The sequence below is a fragment of the Mustela erminea genome, chromosome 10 (assembly GCF_009829155.1).
Source record: "Mustela erminea isolate mMusErm1 chromosome 10, mMusErm1.Pri, whole genome shotgun sequence".
Lineage (NCBI taxonomy): Eukaryota > Metazoa > Chordata > Mammalia > Carnivora > Mustelidae > Mustela > Mustela erminea.
In genome coordinates, this window is record NC_045623.1 from 8,976,348 (window position 1) to 8,995,693 (window position 19,346).

Consider the following 19,346-nt stretch of genomic DNA (forward strand, 5'->3'; position numbering starts at 1 on the left):
GTGCCAAGCAGTTTTGTTGAATGAATGAATGAATGAATGAATGAATATTAATTGAATGAAAAATTCATTTTAGAGAACAAAGCAACCACTAGGATCCAGAATGGCCAGAAAAACCCAGAATACATGATCACAATAAACTTAATGCAAAATTTTGTATTACATTGACTCTTGGACCATTTCTATTTTTTCCAGTATCTGGTGAATACCATTAGCATTAGTAGCTGCAGGGTAGAACACAGTTCAGAAATTCTTATCTAGAATTTGATCTGGCATGGTTTGGTTCTGCCTTTGTGGAGGTAAAATTTTGTTCATCTTCCTGACTGGTAGGTAACTTTGACCATTAGGGTGCGGGGAGAACCAAGAGCCAGAAAAGAAATTGATTATTCATAAATTTGTGTATGTGTATATGTGTGTGTGTGTGTGTGTGTGTGTGTGTGTATACACATATATAGTCCCCTTTTTATTCCTGGGGCATTACTTGACTTTTCTCGAATTTTGTTTCTAATTTTGTTTGTCTGTTTTGTTTCATAAAAGTGTTCTTTCTATCCCATAAAATTCTGGCATCCTAGAGCTGGAAGAAGTCTCAGGAAGTAATTGCCCATTGGACACAGAACCAGATACTGAAACTTTCCAAGATTACTGGAGCCTCCTTGCCAAATTCCAGCTCCTGCCAATATACATCCAATCAAAATGGTTTAAAAACCTTTACATTCTGAGTGGTTCACTTATCTAGACCCACAAAAGCCGTGGAATGAAGAGCAGAGGGAGGAAATTGTTTTTAAAATGCAGGTGTGCCTCTCTTGTGGCCATGACCCTGAAAATGTTTTATTTCTCAATAGAATCTTATTTTTTTTTAAGATTTTATTTATTTGTTTGAGAGAGAGAGAGAATGAGAGAGAGAGAGAGTGAGCAGGAGAAGGGGGAAGGTCAGAGGAAGAAGCAGACTCCCTGCCAAGCAGGGAGCCCGATGCAGGACTCTATCCCAGGACTCCAGGATCATGACCTGAGTCGAAGGCAGTTGCTTAACAAACTGAGCGACCCAGGTGCCCCAAATCTTATTTTAAATACGTAGGGAAGGAAAGACATTCTATCATCAATTATTTTTATAAGACAAAAAGAAAAAAAACCCACTTCTATTTAGTGCCCAGAGACCCTCATTTATTAGTTTCTTAAGTTTTTGTAGTACCTTATCTCAAGGTGGATTATCATGATAAATGTTTATTACACTACCCACCTCTAACTATCTTACTTAAAATGATTTTTATGGATGCCTGAGTGGTTCAGTTGGTTAAGCATCTGCCTTTGGCTCAGGCCATGATCCCCGGGTCCTGGCATCGAGTCCCACATCAGGTTCCCTGCTCAGCGGGGAGCCTTCTTCTTCCTCTCCCTCTGCTGTTCGCCCTCCAGTATGTGCTCTCTGGCTCACTCTCTCGCTGTCAGATAAATAAATCTTTAAAAAAATGATTTTTAAGGAAAGTTTTGATTGTGTATATGAACATAGAGAAAAGTACACAGATCATCAAAGCACAGCTCAATGAACTGTCACAAACTGAATACACCTTGGTCACTAGCCTGTAGATTGAGAAACAAAGGAGCACCACAGCAACATTGTCTACATCCTATCAAGTCTCTGGTGAGGCCAAGGCATGACTTGGCTCCCCACTTCCCACCTAGAACTTTGCCTCTTTTGGGGCTCCCTCAGGCCAATGTTTTTTGGGGGTGTTGCCGAAAGAGAACCGGGTTTGGAGTAAGAAAGTGTAAAATTTATTTAGAGCAAAGCACAGGAAGAGAGGACCTGAGACTAGTCAGATCTGATGGGCAGGGAGGAGGGAGCTGGCTGTGTCTTTGGGCAGTGATCTTACAGCAGGCTCAAGCATAGCATGGCTGTGGACGCCCTGGGAAACTGAGGCAGTATGAAAAGAGTAAGATAGGGGCCTAAAAAGAGGGAGAAGGTGATGTTGGCACTGCCAGAGAAAGGAAGATGCCAAACGTGAGGAGTGCTGACTTTAGCTCTCTGATCTGGTGTCTCTGGACCCCCTTACTGCCCATCTCCTTGACAGTGTCCCTGGGGAAAGGAGGTAGGGTTTAGTCAGACGGCTCGTGTCCCCGTCAGATGGGTCAACCTCTCTGAGACTTAGCTTCCAAATTCAAAAAAGGGAAGGGCAATTAGCCTCTCTGCTTCATGGAAGTGTGCCCCAGTCAAACGAGGCAGTGAATACACATGAAAACAGTTGTCTTTTTACAATACTTCTCTTTCTTTGCCAACCAAGGGCCCTTTCTCACTTTACCGTCAGGATGACTTGGCAAGCAAGTCAGACGAGAACAGAGGAGGGGAAATTCTCAACCCCTTGTTGTGGCTCCCTTCACCTCTGGGGCCCCAGATTTCTTATCTGGGGATTAACGTTTTCAAATCCTCCTTCAGGGAAAAGGGATTCCGTGAAAGTGTAAATTGTTAGCTGATCATTTCATATCTCCTGACCAACCATGTCCACTCTGAAGCTGACTTACATTTAGATCCCGGATGTCTCTTTCACCAGCTGTTGTACAGCCTGAAACTTCCGGCACTGGCGTCCATGCCTCTTGGGACAGAGATTCCCACCATTTCCACATAGTTTGCCAGAAGAAGAGGCCCCCCACCTGCTAGGAACGGTTGACTCACCAGCCTGCTGTAGTTCTCAGTTCTAACATTGGTCTTCCAGTCCTCACATCAGCCTGGATTTTCAGTTGCAAGCATCCAAAACTGATTCTGGAAGATTGAAGCAAGATGGAGTTGATTTAAAAGATACGGGGAGCCCACAGAAGGCTGGCTAGAGATCTTTGCCGTTTGGCTCTGCTACCGGGAACAGTGCTTGAAGATCATACTGCAGAACTGGTCCAGGGAAGATGCCATGAAGTTATCATAGGCCATGACTGCCTCTGGAAACCAGATATAATTGCTACCACCACCACGGCCGTCACTCATTGATAACTGGAGTCTTTACATCTCTGCTTCTTCCCTCCATGAGCTTCTGATTCAAAATATTGGTGGGAACAACATCTGATTGGCAGAGCCCGAATCATGGGTCCCAGTCCTGGTTGCAAAGATGGCTCAGAAACAGATGATGGGATCTTCTCAGCTTTGATTCTGGTGAGTGGGATCTACCTCTTAACACAGGGGAGTCTCCAAACAGAGGACGGATGTTCAGATGCTGGTTGGCCAGAACTTGTACCCCTTCCTCGCAGCCTTCACACCCATCTCTTGTGAGTGGTGTTTGAACAAATCAGCGTCCTTTAATCCATCTAGCTCTGGGACACAGACAAGTTTCTGAAGCCTACAAGTCGGAGGACCAGGAAGTAGGTTCTTGAGAATCTTCAAGGACAGAGGCCATCCGATTCATACAGCCCTGCTGGTGTTCTCTGCTCTTGGCCCGATGACACTTTTTCCTCTTCAGAATTCTTACAATGGGCCCTGCGTGGATGTTTGGTGGAAGAATGAAAAGAAAGGAAAAAAGAAAAGAAAGAGGTGTTGGATAACATCTGTCCCCACCCCCATGTTTCAGTTTTTATCTCTGTGCCTCAGTTTACCTGCCTGTTAAAAATAAATAAATAAAAGAACCTGGCCTAGCTTACCTGTTGCGCCTATAGCTCCAGCAGTGGCATGACAGAGGTAACGGGTGTGCGGCGACACTGCCCAGCACTTCATGGGGTTGGCTGCATATAATGACAGTGTCCCAGGGCTGGCGCTTGTGTAACAGGCAGATTTACTGAGAGGGGACGACTGTTTGCTCAGCAGCCTAGAAGTCTATAATTAGACTGTCACAACATCAGCAGAAGTACAGGATCAATGTAATCAGAGAAGAAATGGAAAAGAACACAGCATCAGTCAAAGCCTCCAGTGGGTCCCCGTGGTTTCCGGAGCCTAATCGCCCAGGCAGATTCAATGTCCCGCTTGTGGGTTTCCTCCTGGTGATGACCAGGTTGGTGTGGGCCTCTGCTGACCAGCCCCCTGAGCCGCCCAACTCTCCCCGCCCTCTTCCTCCCTTCCTCTGCTCACTGAGTCTTCGGGATGAGAGCCCCAAGGAGGCAGGACTTATACCCAAAACTTAGTGGGCAAGGAGAGCCAGCTTCTCTGAGATGGGATTCCTGGGGCCCATGTGGCCCTCCTGGGAATCTGCATGTAGCTAATCCTCCCAGTGATTCTATGCACGCTGAAGCCGGAAGGCCGCCAGGCTGAGCCATGCTCCTGACCCACGGTAGACTTGTCCTCTTGCTTCTACTGTGCACCTGGTGTGACCCTCGCAGTCAGGATGGCAGCGAGACCGAGGCAGCCAAGGTCAAAGGGCCACCTCAAAGCCAAGGAATGATAATGGGCCTCTTATTTTCTTTTTAATCACATTAAGAATTCCAAGCTGCAGACATGTTTATCTCATTAATCCTCATGACATCTGATCTAGGGGGTAATGACCAGTGTCTTTAGTTTCCTTCAACCAAAGTGGATCGGGGCCCAGATCTACCCTCAAAGGATCTGGATCCAAGGGCTTCTAGTCTCCCCTGAGCCCGAATCCTCTTAGGTAGAAACAACTCAATTTCATAAATGTGTGATCTTTTATTTCTTACAGTTTTTTTTTAATAGAAATAATGCATGCTGTATAAAAATCAGAAAATATAGAGAAGCAGAAGGAAGAGATAAATCATTACTAACCATACAGCAATCATCCTGTTAACACTCTGTGTTTATCCTTCCCCACCAGCGTGCGTGTACACACTCTCACATGCATGTATTTCGACAGCTAGGAGAGGACTACCTGAGGAGCCATAGCTTCTAGATGAACGGTGATCTGCGGCCAGCAGGGAAGGAGCCAGAGGGAAAAGACCAGGCTGCTTATTCCCTGTGCCTGCTGATCTCCTGCTTGTGTCTCCCCGTGGCCAAGCTCAAGCAGAAGGCAGGTCGGTGCCGTCATCCCCTGAACTCAGCCTCCTCAAGACACAGAGTGGGAAGTTGGACGGGAGGAGAGAGGATCTGGATGGGCAAATGGAAGCCATCCAACATGCTTTCCTATGTGCACTTACAAATACAACAGTTCATTTTCCATTTCTAGAATTCCAGACCCAGAAAATGCAGTGTTCTGTTTTAAGTTAATTCTCTCCTTGACCACAGCGAGTGGATGAGCTGTTATTTTGTGGTGTTGCCCTCAACACAGTGAGTTAAGAGCCCCGGCTGCTAGGTCTGGCTTCTCTACTCACTCATCAGAGACAAAGCTCTACCGTTATTCAGTCAATAAGGCCTCTTCTCTGATACCAGACGCAGCACTGGGCACCATGGAGGAGTCTGAGGACTGGTGCCTAGAGCTCACAGCCTCACAGGGACTGAGAGGCACCACATCAGCATCCATAAACCAGGCAGAGACAAGCCCCAGGAGGAAGTTCTGCACTTACGCTAGTGACTTAGAAGCTCCTATTTCAGACCAAGAGTAATTGATATTAATTAATAATAGTATTACTATTATTTATTATTGCATTGTATTTACTATATACTGCCGCTGTTCTAAGTGCCTTGTAGGTATCTGTATTATTAAATCTTCCAACAGCCGCATGGGGTAAGTTGTATTGTCCCCATTTTATAGCTGAAGAAACTGGGGCACAAGAAGTTTCGATTAGTGAAGCTAGAATTTAAACCCAGACAGTCTGACTCAAAGGCCTATTTTCTCAAAAATCTACGTGTTACTACCGTGAGTCTGGGATCCAAACTACTTCAACGTCATTCTAAAGTGTTGTTTGCCTTTTGAACTCTCGTTCCCTCCGGAGTGACACTGGCATTTCCAGAGGCTGCATGACAGTCTTGACATCAGTCTGAGGCTAATGGAATGTATGCTCGTTTTAAAACTCCCTCAGTTTGAATTTCTAATACAGTAAATACCACAGAAATAACTCACTTAAACAAAAGTTCTTTGGTTTCTCAAGGGGATTCTAAGGGATCCTATAAAAGGACTTTGAGATCAAAAAGTTTGAGAAGCACTGTGTTAATCTTAACCTGGGAGGGGGAATGGTCAGAGTGAGGGATCTCGTTGGATTACTGGACCAGATTTATTAGCCCTAGTTTCCTTTCCTAAATCAGAGGACCAGGTAAGGCAGATTCTACACTAGAGAATGATAGAGCACAGAGGAACCCAGAGTAGTCATCTGGCCCATTTTCTTGACTTTGGGGAAGATGGCTTCAGATGGGCTGGGGGCTTCCCTGCCCCTGGTCCCCTCATGGACTTGCCTGTGGCCTGGGTGGCCCTGTTAATCTTATCCAGAACCCCTGGGCCAAGTCCTCCCCAGGTCAGGGCTTGAAATTCTCCAGGAGATTTGAGAATACCCAGTATGGCCCTAGTAATTGTTATTTGTGAGAGGGAGCAGACATTTAAGGCTTTGCAATTTTCAGTAGAATAGTATAATTTTAATTATCTGTCAAGATAATTAAATGATTGCAATATGGCCTAGTTTTTTCAGTCTATGAAAGAGGGAGTAATAGTAATTACTTTTTAATTAATGGACATTGGGAATTGTAGCAAATGAAGTTTAGCCAATCATGGGAAAAGATTAAAACCTAACTCTAGGGATGGTAGAAAATAATTGATATTCCTTGCTTAAAAGTGAAAAAAATTATTCAGCCATAAAAAAGGATGAGATCTTGCCATTTGTGACAACATGGGTGAAGTTAAAGGGTATTAGGTCAAGTGAAAGAAGTCAGACAGACAAATATCATGTGATTTCACTTATATGTAAATCTAAAAAACAAGAGAAATGAATAAACAAACAAAAGAGAAACAGAGCCATAAATACAGAGAACAATGTAATGGAATATAATGGTTGCCAGAGGAGGACAAGTTGGGGATTGGGTCAAATGGGTAAAGGGGAGTGGGAGACACAGACTTCGAGTTATGGAGTGAATAAGTCACAGAAATAAAAGATACAGCACAGATAATATAGTCAATGGTATTGTAATAGCACTGCATGGTGACAGTGGTAACTACACTTGTGGTAAGCACAGCATAAAGTATGGACTTTTCAAATCACTATGTTGTACACCTGAAACTAATGTAACATTGAGTGTCAACTATACTTTAATTAAAAAACTAATAAGCTTTTTTTAAAAGTGGAAAGAAAACAGGAAATGTCTGTATTGGGAATTCTAGGCTGGTGACCGGTATCCATTTCTTCTTCCCTGACTGAGGGACTGCCTCGATGCTTGGGTAGAGTTGATGTGGACGGCTCCAGCATCCCAAAATGATGGGCCCAAGCCAGCAGGGTACTTCCTCCCCCTTGCCCTGGGATCATTTAGGGATGGGATGTTGCTTTAGTGGTTGGAGAAAGGGAATCGGTGAATGGTCATCCTCTGTCTCGGTGAGATCATGAGGAGATGTGAGTCTCGGAATGGGTAACATTGTTTTGCTGCCTTGAGAGAAGCCAACGTGTCATGATACCCACACACCAGCAAGGGCAGGACCAACAACTCAAGACAACCAGGTCAGAAAGCCACACTGCCATCCAACTTTTCTCTTTAGGAGCTCACAACTCCCTGTGTTCCAGCTAATTTAACTGTATTTTCTGATACTTAGTAAACAACAGATCTGATATAATTAACTTTTTTTACAAATCAAATGCTGTACGACAGAGAAAAGGGCTGTCGTGTTGACCCAACAAAAAGTGCCAACTCTGACAATTTAAGGACAATTCTGATTTTACATCACCTGTCCTCAAGCCGATCTTCCAAATGACATCTTCATTCCCCACAGTCCCCCTGCTCTACCTTACACACTGGTTTGTCCTCCTCTAGTTTTGTTTTTCTTTACAAATAAAACTCTCCTTTCCCTGTTTTATTGTGTAGTGACCAAGCATCAGAAATGTTAGCCTCAACAACCAAATTTTCTCCAGGGTCAAGGAAAACAGAGGCTGGGAGGGCAGTGCCGTGTGCATCATAATGCTTTGTTAAGTCAACTGGAGCGCCAGTTCTCTGTAGCAGGACAAAACAGCAGCGCAAAGGACACAATTCAGCTGGTAGTTGGAAGCAGGGGTGCCCAGATCAGACAGGCTGGGTTCAAGTCCCAGCTCTGCCTGCTTCTCTGGGAGTTTTATCTGACCTCGCTGAACTTCAGTGTCCTTATCTCAAGATAATAAGATGGTGATAGAGATGGCTGGGTGGCTCAGTTGGTTAAGTGTCTGCCTTTGGCTCAGGTCATGGTCCCAGAGTCCTGGGATGGAGCCCCACAGCAGGCTCCCTGCCTCAGCTTCTCCCTCTGTCTGCCACTCCCCTGCTTCTGCTCTTTCTCTCTCTGTCTTTGACAAGTAAATAAATAAAATCTTAAAAAAAAAAAAAGTGATGGTGATAATAAGAGAACCTCTCTCATTGGGATGTTGTGAGGATTAAATGAGCTAATTCATGTATACTCATGAGTGTGTATGGCAAACGGGAAGTTTTCAAAAAAAAAAAAAAATGTTAGCTAGAGACAGTCTGAGAGACTTCCTGTCCCTGGGACTCTGTGCACTTTCCCGACAAAGGAGGGGATCCTCTGGAGGGTCTCCAGGGTCCCTTCCAGACTGATGTGCCCAGAACTCACTCACACACAGTGTCCCCAGAAGCACTGCAGGGGCTGTCTGTCTCCAGGGCTCTCAGAGAGGACATCCATGTCAGTTTTGTTTTTTATTGTTGTTTTTGTTTTCAGTACAGAAACTGAAACAGAGAAACACAGGGCCAGCTCCTGCTGATCATACATATACAGCACAGGAAGAGGGGGGCCATGAACATGGAGCTCGAGAGTCTATGATACTGTCACCCTGCCCTTGGGCCCTCAGGATGCTCATCCATAAATAGGGTCAAACCCCTCTCCCCCATCTCTCCAAGTAACTGTGAGGGTTATATAAAACAACCCACTCAATGTTAGAGAGCCCCTGTCATACCATGGTGCCTTGTCAGTAGTCATTTCCTTCCTCCTTCTGGGGCCACAGGCCACCACTGCAGTGAGTGGTGGGAAGGAGTTCCACCTGCAGTGACAGCAAAAGAAACTCTCTCCCGAGGCTGTATATAACAAGGCTTATTTGAATGTTGCTGGGATACTGAGGAGACAGGAAGCTCCCAGGGAGCCCAGGCAGGGGAGAGCTGACCTCACAGCTCTGATACCTGGCTGATACCTGGCTGGGGACCTAAAATGTTCCAGGGGCTCACTTTTCTCCCTGCCCTCTTAACAGATATTACTGATCTCTGATAATTAATAAGACTTTGCTCTTTTCTTTCTAGAGTCTTCTCCTACCACAAATTCCCAACTCAGTTGCTATCTAAAATGTAAACTCCCAGAGAGGAAGTCCGAGGGGCAGGTAGGCACCAGTAACTCTACGTTGGCATGTGTTTTCTCTCTGATGGCTGGGAGGTTGGCCTCCCGGGACCAGATGTGCTCAGCTGTGGCCACATGGTGCAATCCCAGGCTACAGGTTCTCCGGGAACAGCAAAGGGGGGCCCACCTGCTACAGGGACAGTGGGCTTATCTACAAGCAACAGTGTGACACAGCAGTATACAGTTAAGGGCGTTTTCCTCCCTACTTTCTCATTGTTCTGTTTTGGACCCACCCATCCGGGCCAAAGACCCTCCCCCATCAAGCTGGTGCCATCCCCAAGCAAAGGGGTTACTGTGCTAATAGAGCCTGGGAGCTGTGATAGCCTGTCTCCCACAGTCCTTGTTTTTGTATGAAAGAGCCTCAAATAATCACAGGCCTAGTGCTTGCAGACTGTACAGAGAAGAATTTGTAACCATGTGAGCCCCAATCTGTACAAATCAGCTAAAGCAGAGGGCGAGGTGCCTGTCATGACCCAGTCCCCAGGGAGCAGACTTCCTACTATGGCTATGGCACTTAGAGGTCTGTTTTTGAGCCATCTTGCTCACATCTGGGCAAGGTGAGACAGCTCCCTCGATCCTGCTGGTGGGGGCCGGGACAGCATGGATAACTGAGAGTCACAGCATAAAGGGAGAGGGAGTGACCTGCTGTAACTGAGGGCCAGAAGATGCCTGGCCATGGTGCTGAGTCAGCCCAGAGCACCTACCTGGGGTTCAGGGTGGCCCCCTATAAGGTGGGGGAGGATCGCATCGCAGGGTTCCATCTGTCCTGGTGTTAGTTCCCTGGGGGAAGAGGTGTGCCAGTCACACTGGAGAAGCTGAGCTTCTGGCATGGAAGCCCTGCCCTGGGGTCCTGACTGGAAGTGCCAAGAGAGGGCTTTCCATCTGTGGGCACGGTCTCTTGCTTTGGGCCTTGTTTTTCAAACAGCGAGACCATTGGAACCCCGTGGGGGTACTTGAGCTGATCATCTCAAGGTATACCATCTTTCATGGTATATTCCCATGTCCCAATCCCAGAGCCTTCCATTCCAGGGGTCTTTGATTTTGACAAGTACACGTGATAGTTCTGGCCCAAATGACCAAACACCACACCTAAAGAAACCTGGTGATAAGAGGAAGATTTTGTTGTCAGACAGGCCTGGATTCGTAGCCCTACTCTGCCACTTGCTGGCGGTATGGCCCCTGGCAAGCTGTTTCACCTCTCTGTGCCTCCATTTCCTCTTCTGAGAAATGGGAACAGAGAATATTCACGTCATCAGAGCATTGAGGAGAAGAAATGTTAGGAGGTGCTGCTCTCAATGCATGGCAAGGTGGGAGAGAGTGACAGAGTCTGACCAGAAGCTCACTTGCAGAACTGTATTTGTTCAAGAGACACTTTTTACAGGAACAAATGTTAATTCTAATGCCCCGAATTAATTAATTCTAATGCAGAAAGATTTCAGAATCTTCATTGATGAGCAAGTCAACCCTAGCACGCCCCCATGCCAACACACTCACACCCGCCTCCTTTCTCTTGCAACTGGACAGGGCCTCTGCCTGGAAGCCCTCGGTGCTCCACTGTTACCCATCCACTCCCCATGCCCCAAACAGATCACCTGTCAGCAGGAAGTGTGTTTCCTCACTGACATCACAACTGTGTAGACACCCCACGCAGACACCACAAGGACTCTTAGATCTTACACTTACGGTTTTTCAAGTAGTATTCCAAGAACTAGTATCCACCTATTAGATAAGTAGGATAGTCCATGTGGCCAAAGATCTGGGCTCACTGAGAGGCAGGGGTCTTGGATTTTGACAAGTGCTCCTGATCATTCCGACCCAAATGACCAAGGACCACCCCTAAAGTCGTTTGGTTGGTTTTATACACATTAATGTTTGAGGATGGCAGTTTCATACAGAACACCTTGCAATCCCCAAACCACTAAGCATGATTCAACCTTTGAAGCTTAGAAGGTGACTTTAAAATCGTCCTTTTTCATAATTACAGTTCAGGATAAACCAGCTTCTACCTCATGAAGCTTACAGCCCTGGCGAACATCCAAGAGTGATGTCTGTTCCACACAAAATAAGCTGGGGTACGTTGGTGGGATTGCTTCTGAGCCTTGGGGTTCCCAAACACACAGTGAGTCGGGGGGGTTCCCATGCCCTTCTAGTCTGTAGTCTGGATGTCAGGATGAGGGAACAGGCCTTCACATTTCCGTAGAATGTGCCTGATTTTGCTTCTGGTTTCACGGGCCCAAGGGCAGTGAGAACCCATCCTGGCTGCCAATGATCCAATACAAAATACAGTTCTATTTGTTCTGCACTGAATAAATTCTCTAGGTCAGCCTTCTGAGCAGAGCAGGGTTGGGGGTAACGGAGAAAGCCCAAGATGAGGACGCAGTTCTCAGCCCTAAGAACATTAGGCAAATCTTTGTAACAGCAGGACAGGCAAAGAAAGGGTGGATAGCTCCTCTGGGCACCCACTTCTTTGGCCTGACATGTACCTTTTGCCACCACACTGATGAGAGTCTCTACTTGTCTTGAGGGGAAGAGACACAGCTCTGAGAGGTAGCTGAGAGACCACATGTCTATGCCAACTGCTGTGCCCCTTCCCTGTGGTGCATGCCCAGAAGAGCAAGCCTAGCTTTACAGTGGCTGTCATTTCCAACGTGGCTTTGGGCAATGGCAGCCAGAGGGCTGGGGTTTGTCGCCACACCTGACCAGCACTCCATGGGCTCTTAGTCACACCGATGTAAGAAAAGGTTCTGAGCAGGGACTACAGAGATTTGGAGCAAAGCTGACCTGATCATCTGTTGGGTCGGCCTCATCTCCACACTCATCCTTGTGCCTCTTTCTTCCTGGCTGGGTCTGGCCGTAGCTGCAGGGAAGTAGCAGCTAAGAGGAGGAGAGCCTGCCCAAGTCAGTGATGACAATACTCAGAGCAGTAGCTCATGACAGACCATGAAGTCTTCACTATGTGCTAGCAGCTGTGCCAAGGGCCGTTTCCTCCGTAGGATCTTTTGTTTGGAAATAACTGAGGCAAGAGAGATTAAAGGACTTGTCAAGCCGTGAGGTTAGCAAGCTGGGGAGAAAGGACCCAGGTTCTCGTCATCTTGTTCCATAGCTGCCCACTGTTGAAGAGCCATGCCTTTCTAGGATTTTTGAGGGCAAGGGGCATCCCTCCGGCTCCTGGGCAGCTCTGGGGACACCCTCTTTCTACCTGCTTTCTTGAAGCTTGGTGCTGTGACCTGAGGAGAGGCAGAATTCTCTTTCAGAAACTTTCCACTGTTTGCCCAGGCACACCTGTTATGTTCCTTTTTCCCCGAAGGTCTTGAGTCCAACAAACTTGGCTCAGAGTTTAAGAAATGCTCCCCACATTGCCACCTGGATAGGGGGGTTGTTAAAAATCATTGCTTGAACCATCTCATGCCTTCTAAATCAGAATCTTAAGCAGCCAGGAGAGCTCTTTGGAAACCCCATGCAGAGGGAACAGAGCACTAGCTTCAAGGTGGAAAGACTGAGGCTGATGTGGAATTCAGCCACGCAGGTAACCTCTCTGGGCCTGGTCTGTAAAGCAGGGTAACCAAAGCTGCCTTTCCTGGGCCCCCGCTTTATTGTGACAGTGAACCGTGATCACGGGTATGACAGCTTTGTGATGATTTTTAAGAACTAGCTTTCAGACTAAGGACTCAAGGAGCATCATCTCTGAGCTTTTGGAAGTGCTGAAGGGAGCTCAGAGCCGTTCAGGAGTGACCAAGAAACTCACCATAGAGAAGCAGCAGGGCCCAGGCTGAGTCAGAGCTGTTGACTCCCTTTCCAAGCGCTGCTGTCGGACAAGTGCTATGCAGGGGTGAGTTGGTGCCAGAGGTCCAGAAAGCGGGATGAAGCTAAGACCCTCTGCAGAAGCATGAGTGCTACCCTGCTTAGAGGGGAGCCTAACACACGTCTCCTGCCCGGAGAGCTGCCGCTTCAGTCGCTAGGCATGACTGTGCCACCTCTCTGCCTGCAGACAGGGAGCACCAGGTGACTCTAATCCTCAGCCAACCCTGAGGACAGTCGTTTTGGCAGCTGCCTCAGTCATGCCTTCTGTGGGAAGCCTTCCCAAGGAGTAGGGCAGATGCCAGATGGGAACGTGGGCTCCTGTAACAGGAACACCCCCACCCCTGTTGTTTCCGCCCCCCAGCTCCTCCCAGCTGAGTCCAGTCCCTGATGGGCAGGTTTGTCCTCCCCGGGGCTTCAGTCCCCACAGAGAGGTTAAGAAACCTCCCTGAGAACACACCTGCAGGCCAAGGGGTTCCCACTGCCCCGCTTCTACTCTCCTGCCAACCCCATTCTGCAATGGAGCTCCTGTGCCTCCATTTTCAAGCATGAGTCCTTCCAGGGACACCAGTTTGTGGAATTAATATTACTGTATGCATAATATTAGCTACAAAAAAAGTGTTACAGTTTAACCCAGGACGGACTGCACGTCAGCCCCGCGCTGTGCCCTGTGCCCTGTGCCTGCATTACCTTAGCGAGTCACCTCTACTAGGACATGATTGACTGCACCTGCCCCCCACCGCCCCCACCCTGGAGCACAAAAGGAAACTGAGGGGCAGAGATACCGAGTGGTTAGCCACGTTCAGCCAGCTAGCCAGTGACAAGCTGGGAAGGGAACCAGGGCTGTTGGACTTCAGGCAGAGCCCCTGCCGCACCGACGTGGCCACCCTCCTGTGCTCTTGGTCTGATCTCCTGCCCCCTGCTCCACCTCTACCATTCCTTTGCCCTCCTAGAAATCAGGCTGTGGCCCATGTGGAGACTCCAAGTCCCCACCTTCCTGGACTTGGCTCCTTTTCCAACCCATAAGCACATCTGTCCTGTCTTGCCCCTCCCCCCTACCCAGGTCTCCAGAGCCCTCTGGCCTCAGGCCACTTGCTCCCCAGCCCCCCAAGTCTGTGTGCATGCTTAGCCGACCCTGGGGTATTTCCAAAGGCTCCCTATCTATCCCTTGACTTTCAGGTTTCTCAGGCTTCAAGCTGTTCTGCCGGAGAAGGCCCAAGCCCTCCTTCAGAATCATTCACCCTCATTCCCCAGGGGGACCATCCAGCTGCTGGCTGCAGGTAATGGAGACAGGCCAGACTTCCGGCCTGGCACCCAGGGCCTCACAGTTTGACCCGAACCCCCTTCATCCTGTCTCCCACTGCTGCCTCTCTAGTCTGGCCTGGCCCGCCTTCTCCTTGCTCCTCAGCTGTATTTCATGAGTTTCCCCTCCATTCACATCAACGCACACATTGCTCGCTTAGTCACTGTAAAAGATTTATTCAACACCTTCACGGCTATGCCTCATCTCAGGCTCCGTGGAGGTGAAGAAGCCTCGCCCCGCCATATGGAGCTGATGCCCGAGCCAAGGAGACGGATTGGTGTCTTTGAGGAACTGAAAACCCAGGGTGGGGCAAGGCAGGTTGGGGAGCGTGGCTTGAGGACTCAGCAGGGAGTGGGTCACGTGGGTGCTTGCAGGCTCCACGGAGGGCTCTGTGGGACTCCTGGTGCCAAGAGAAAATGCTGGAGGGTTTTGAGCAAGGAAGTGGCATGACCAAATTCCACAAATCCTGCTGTTGTTGGTGAAGCAACCTGGGGTTGCAGCCTGATCTCTCCATCAGGAGCACTCCTGTCTCTTTCTTCTGTCTGCCAAGGCTGGCCCACAGGAGGAAAGTGGAACTGTTTGTGGGGTGCCCATGGTGGGGATGACTGACACCTCCACAGTGGCCCTTGACAAGCATCAGCCCCACTGAGGAACAGTGTGGTGATGCCGCATGGAAAAGAGGGCAAGACAAACCAAGTGCGAGGGTCAGGCTTTAAGGCAGTTCCCATAGACACCCTGAAAGGTGTGAGGGGAAACTTCGAGGAGGAGCTGGAACAGCTGAGCAGGCCCTCGAGTAGGGGATGGCTGGCAGGGGGACTCTGGATGGGAGCATGGGGACATACAAGAGAAACTGCCCTATTGAAGGGGTAGCGTGTCAAGCAGCAGGAGAAGAAAGGTGGGCTAGTGTGCAGCAGGACAGACAGTGGCGCTCTCGAACTGTGATCCAGGCCTGGTGCAGTGAGGGTGCTGTTGGGTGGCTGCAAGGTCCCCAAGTGCCCACAACACCCACGCTGCATGCTGAATATAGTGGTCTCGAACAGTTCCTTACCCACCAGTTGCCATGCTGTGGATCTTGTGACTATGCAGCTCTGGCCATAAATAAGCAGTTGACACAAGGCTTGGCACCTGACTCCGAAGGAGCCACATAGAACCTGGTCATGAGGACACCAGAGACCTGGGAGGTGGCCTGGCATGGAACTCTGTCCAGCAAAGACCAGATGCCAGACAGAAAGAACTGTCTCAGCCAGATCCTCTCGGGGGCTCTGGTAGCAGACACACAGAGATAGCCCCAGTCAGCAGGATGCAGCAGTGCTGAGAGACCCTCAGAGGGTCGTCAGAAGCCGAAGCCACAAAGCAGCAAACATGGTGCGGAAGCAGGAACAAATGAGATGGGGGAGGGGAGAGATTGGGGCAGCAGGCCTGGAGGCAGTGACTGAGAAAGCTGACTTGCAAGGATGATGAAGACCCGGGAGCAGGAAAAGATGGTGTGGCCTCTGAGGGACCACAGACTGCTGTGCTGAGCCGTGAGGAGCTGAGAGGCCATTCTCCACAGGTCCTGTCCCACACATCCTACCAGCGACGCCTGAGGCTGCCTGAGGGGGCTTCTAGTCCTTGCACACCTCCAAAACACCAAACATGATCGCAGAGCTACCATGAGCTGCCGTTTTCTGGGTGGGAGGCTGGAGTGCTGCTGGGGCCACAGTGGCGGCTTTTCCAAGGTCTTCTGTGACAGTCACCCGGAGCCACCACACTGGACCTAGATCTGCTCGGAATGTCTTCAGCACGGGGAGAGCCTGCAAGCTCTGTGTGGTAAATTACAGGGTTGGAGACCACAGAAAGCCACAGGAAAATTCCTGTCAGGGCCAGGAGCAGACACAAGGGGAGAGAGACTGTGAATGGCTCCCTGGATGAGAGGAAAGATAGAAACAGCCAGAGCTCAGCTCAATGGTATGGAAAGAAAATGAAGAAACGATGGAACAAATGTCTAGAATCCCCAAGTGGGGTAGCTGGCAGGGGAAAAGGGAACTGTGTGACCAGATGTTTGCTTTGCCTCCTGGAATGGAAAGCACTCTACGTGGAAAACGTTTCCGGACCAGTGAGGTCAGATCTGTGAGAAACTCCTCTTCCAAAAGCAAGATGGCGGCCTCCGCCAGACCGTCCGCACCCAACTGGGAGAACTGCTGGGACCACAGGCCTGGCAACCTCAGCCCCCTCCCACTTCAGTTCCCTGTGAGAAAAACCTTTTCTGGGCCAGACACAGTGTGGCAACAAAGCATTGGCTCCCCAAGTTTATAGACCTGGCTCTGGAAGGAAGACCCATGGGAAGGGAACCACATCCAACCGGAGGCCAGAAAATGTTTCCCTTGGTCTGTGGCAGGGGCTGATGTTGGCTTGCTTCCTTCTTGTCCACAACAGGATGGCACAAGTGAAAGCAAACAAAACAGAAGCCAATGCGAAGGGCGTCTTAGGCTCTCTCAATGAGAACAACCCAGAAATCAAGGCCAGGAGTGAGGGAGGAGTGGGAAGGCAAGAAGACCCTGTGGGAGAGAGCTGGCCTGCTCCAAGGACCTGCTAAGTACCACGATGTCTTGTGGGCATGAAGGGCAGACAATACTGAGGTTTTCCTTGTGTTTGACGTGTATGTATGCATGCCTGCACGTGCATTTATGTGTTTTGTCTACTTGAATCCCTTCCTCAACTTCAACTTCCAAGACTGGCTCTTGTCCTCTCCAGTAGGTCATGGGACACCTCCTTGGAGACCCTTCTTTGTAATACTGTCTGTATGTATCAGTTTGGCTATGATAACACATGACCCCCAAATCCCAGGGGTTCACAATGATAACAAACATTTCTTTCTCCTATCACATGTGGGTGACCACCAACTGTGACTCCTGTGGCTTTGTCCCATGACTTCCTATTCTAGGGCCCAAGCTGTCCCATCTGGGTCAGCAAATATGACAGTAGAAGCTCTCACCAGTGCATTTTAAAGCTTCTGCTGAAACCTAGAGCACACCATCACATCCATTCATATTCCACAGGCCCAATCATGTCACATGGTCAAGTGCAAAGTCAGGAGGGTGAAAATATATGTTGGTCTCAAAGGGACAGAGGCCATGGATAGTGCAAACGATAACACTGTCCGCCTTCCAACAGATGCTTCCACAGCTCAGCAGTCTCCTCCATGCAAGCTTGCTTCATTCTAACCATTTTATGAAATAATATCAAATGCAACAGTAACAAATATTCCCTAACCCCTGTCTTTGGGCCTGGTGTTCTAAGTGTTTTATAGGCATTACTCAAGTTAATACCCTAGAGACCACTCTTATCCCCATTTTACATGTAAGACAACAGGCAGACAGGGTGACTTGCCCAAAGTCACACAATGGCTAAGGGTCAGGGTCAGGAGTCACTCTGGGGGCACTAAAGGCTGTACTCTTACCCCCAGCTCTACCCAGAGACTGGGCGCGGAGAAGTGTCAGATGAACCAAGAGTGGCTCAAGAAGGTGAACTGACTTGCCCAGATATCATGTTTCATAAAGAGAACTAAAATACAAGTAGCCTGGCCCTTTTCTTTCTTTTTATAAGATTTTATTTATTTATTTGAAAGAACACACATGAAAGAGCATAAGCAGGGGGAGCAGCAGAGGGAGAGGGAGAAGCAGGCCCCCTGCCGAGCAGGGAACCCAATGCAGGACTAGATCCCCGGGCCCTGGGATGATGGCCTGAGCCGAAGGCAGATGTTCAACCATCTGAGCCACTCAGGCACCCTAGACTGGCCCTTTGCTAACCACCTCATGCCATATGGGAGCCCGGTGGTCTGCCCTGGTTTCTGGGGGCTCCACAGCCCTTTTGCCCTCCTCAGCAATCCCTCCTCACCAGTCCCGCCCCAAGGCCAGGCCTGGGGCATGGGGATCCAGCACTTGGGAGCCCCAATCACTCCCCACACTGGAGCCTGGTGGACTGAGGCCCCAGGGACCGTCCCTGTCCAGTCTGTCTCCCTTTACCCAAGGGGCGGCCCAAGTGGCTAGGAAGCCCGGGCTGGGGATCAGTGGAACCACTCGAGTCCTGGTTCGGTCCCCAATGCCGTCAGGGGTTCACATTCCCCTCTGTGGCAGGAGCGCTTACTTGAGGCTGTGCTTACCACTGAGTAACCCGTCTTGCTTTCCCTCTCCAGCTACTCTGCTCCACTTCCCGGTGCGTCTTTTTGGTAAAAGCACCTGCATTCATGTCCTTCTGTCCCCACCCCCGCCTCCAAAGCCCTCCTTCCCGGGTTTAGGTTACTGCCAGTGCCCAGACAGGTTCATGCCAAAGTGTGAGATGACCTGGGAGCACCTTCCCATCCACACCTCAGCAAAGAATCAAAATGGGCTGGTTCACCATCCTCTCCAGCTGGACACATATACACAAGGGCACACACACACACACCCATGTACATGCTTATGCACACACAGGTACCCGTGCACATGCATGTATCTACACACATACACACAGCACAAATATACATGTGTACACACATGCACACACTCATACACACACGCTTACATTGACACACATGCATATATACACATCTCCACATGGACACACAAAAGCCCGTGCACGTATGTAGACACATGCATGCGTACACACATGAACACACATATGTACACACACCCACACACATATACCCGTGTGGGTATGTACACACACACCCACAAACACATACACACACACATATACACAAGTAAACATACATCGATACACACACATAGGCACGTTCTGTACAATGGCCACCGAATAGGGTGTGGTTTGTGGGGCAGGGAATGCCCTCTGTCCACCACCCACTTCCTCCCATGGAGGACGAGTGCCTTCCACAGGCAGGGCCTTCTTCACAGGCACAGAACGTGGGCATGAAGAGG

At 49.1% G+C, this 19,346-nt stretch overlaps 1 long non-coding RNA gene across 2 annotated transcripts; it reads right to left on the reverse strand.

Annotated features, from left to right (window-relative positions):
- Positions 1 to 1,723: 1,723 nt before the first annotated feature.
- Positions 1,724 to 13,326, reverse strand: LOC116601028. 2 transcript variants are annotated; one of them, XR_004289894.1, is made up of 3 exons: positions 13,096 to 13,326; positions 3,328 to 3,448; positions 1,724 to 3,142 (listed from the first exon to the last, which is right to left on the reverse strand). It is a non-coding gene; the product is annotated as an uncharacterized LOC116601028 (long non-coding RNA). The 2 variants fall into 2 exon arrangements; XR_004289895.1 differs by lacking the exon at positions 13,096 to 13,326 and adding an exon at positions 3,610 to 3,667.
- Between the last annotated feature and the right edge of the window lie 6,020 nt (positions 13,327 to 19,346).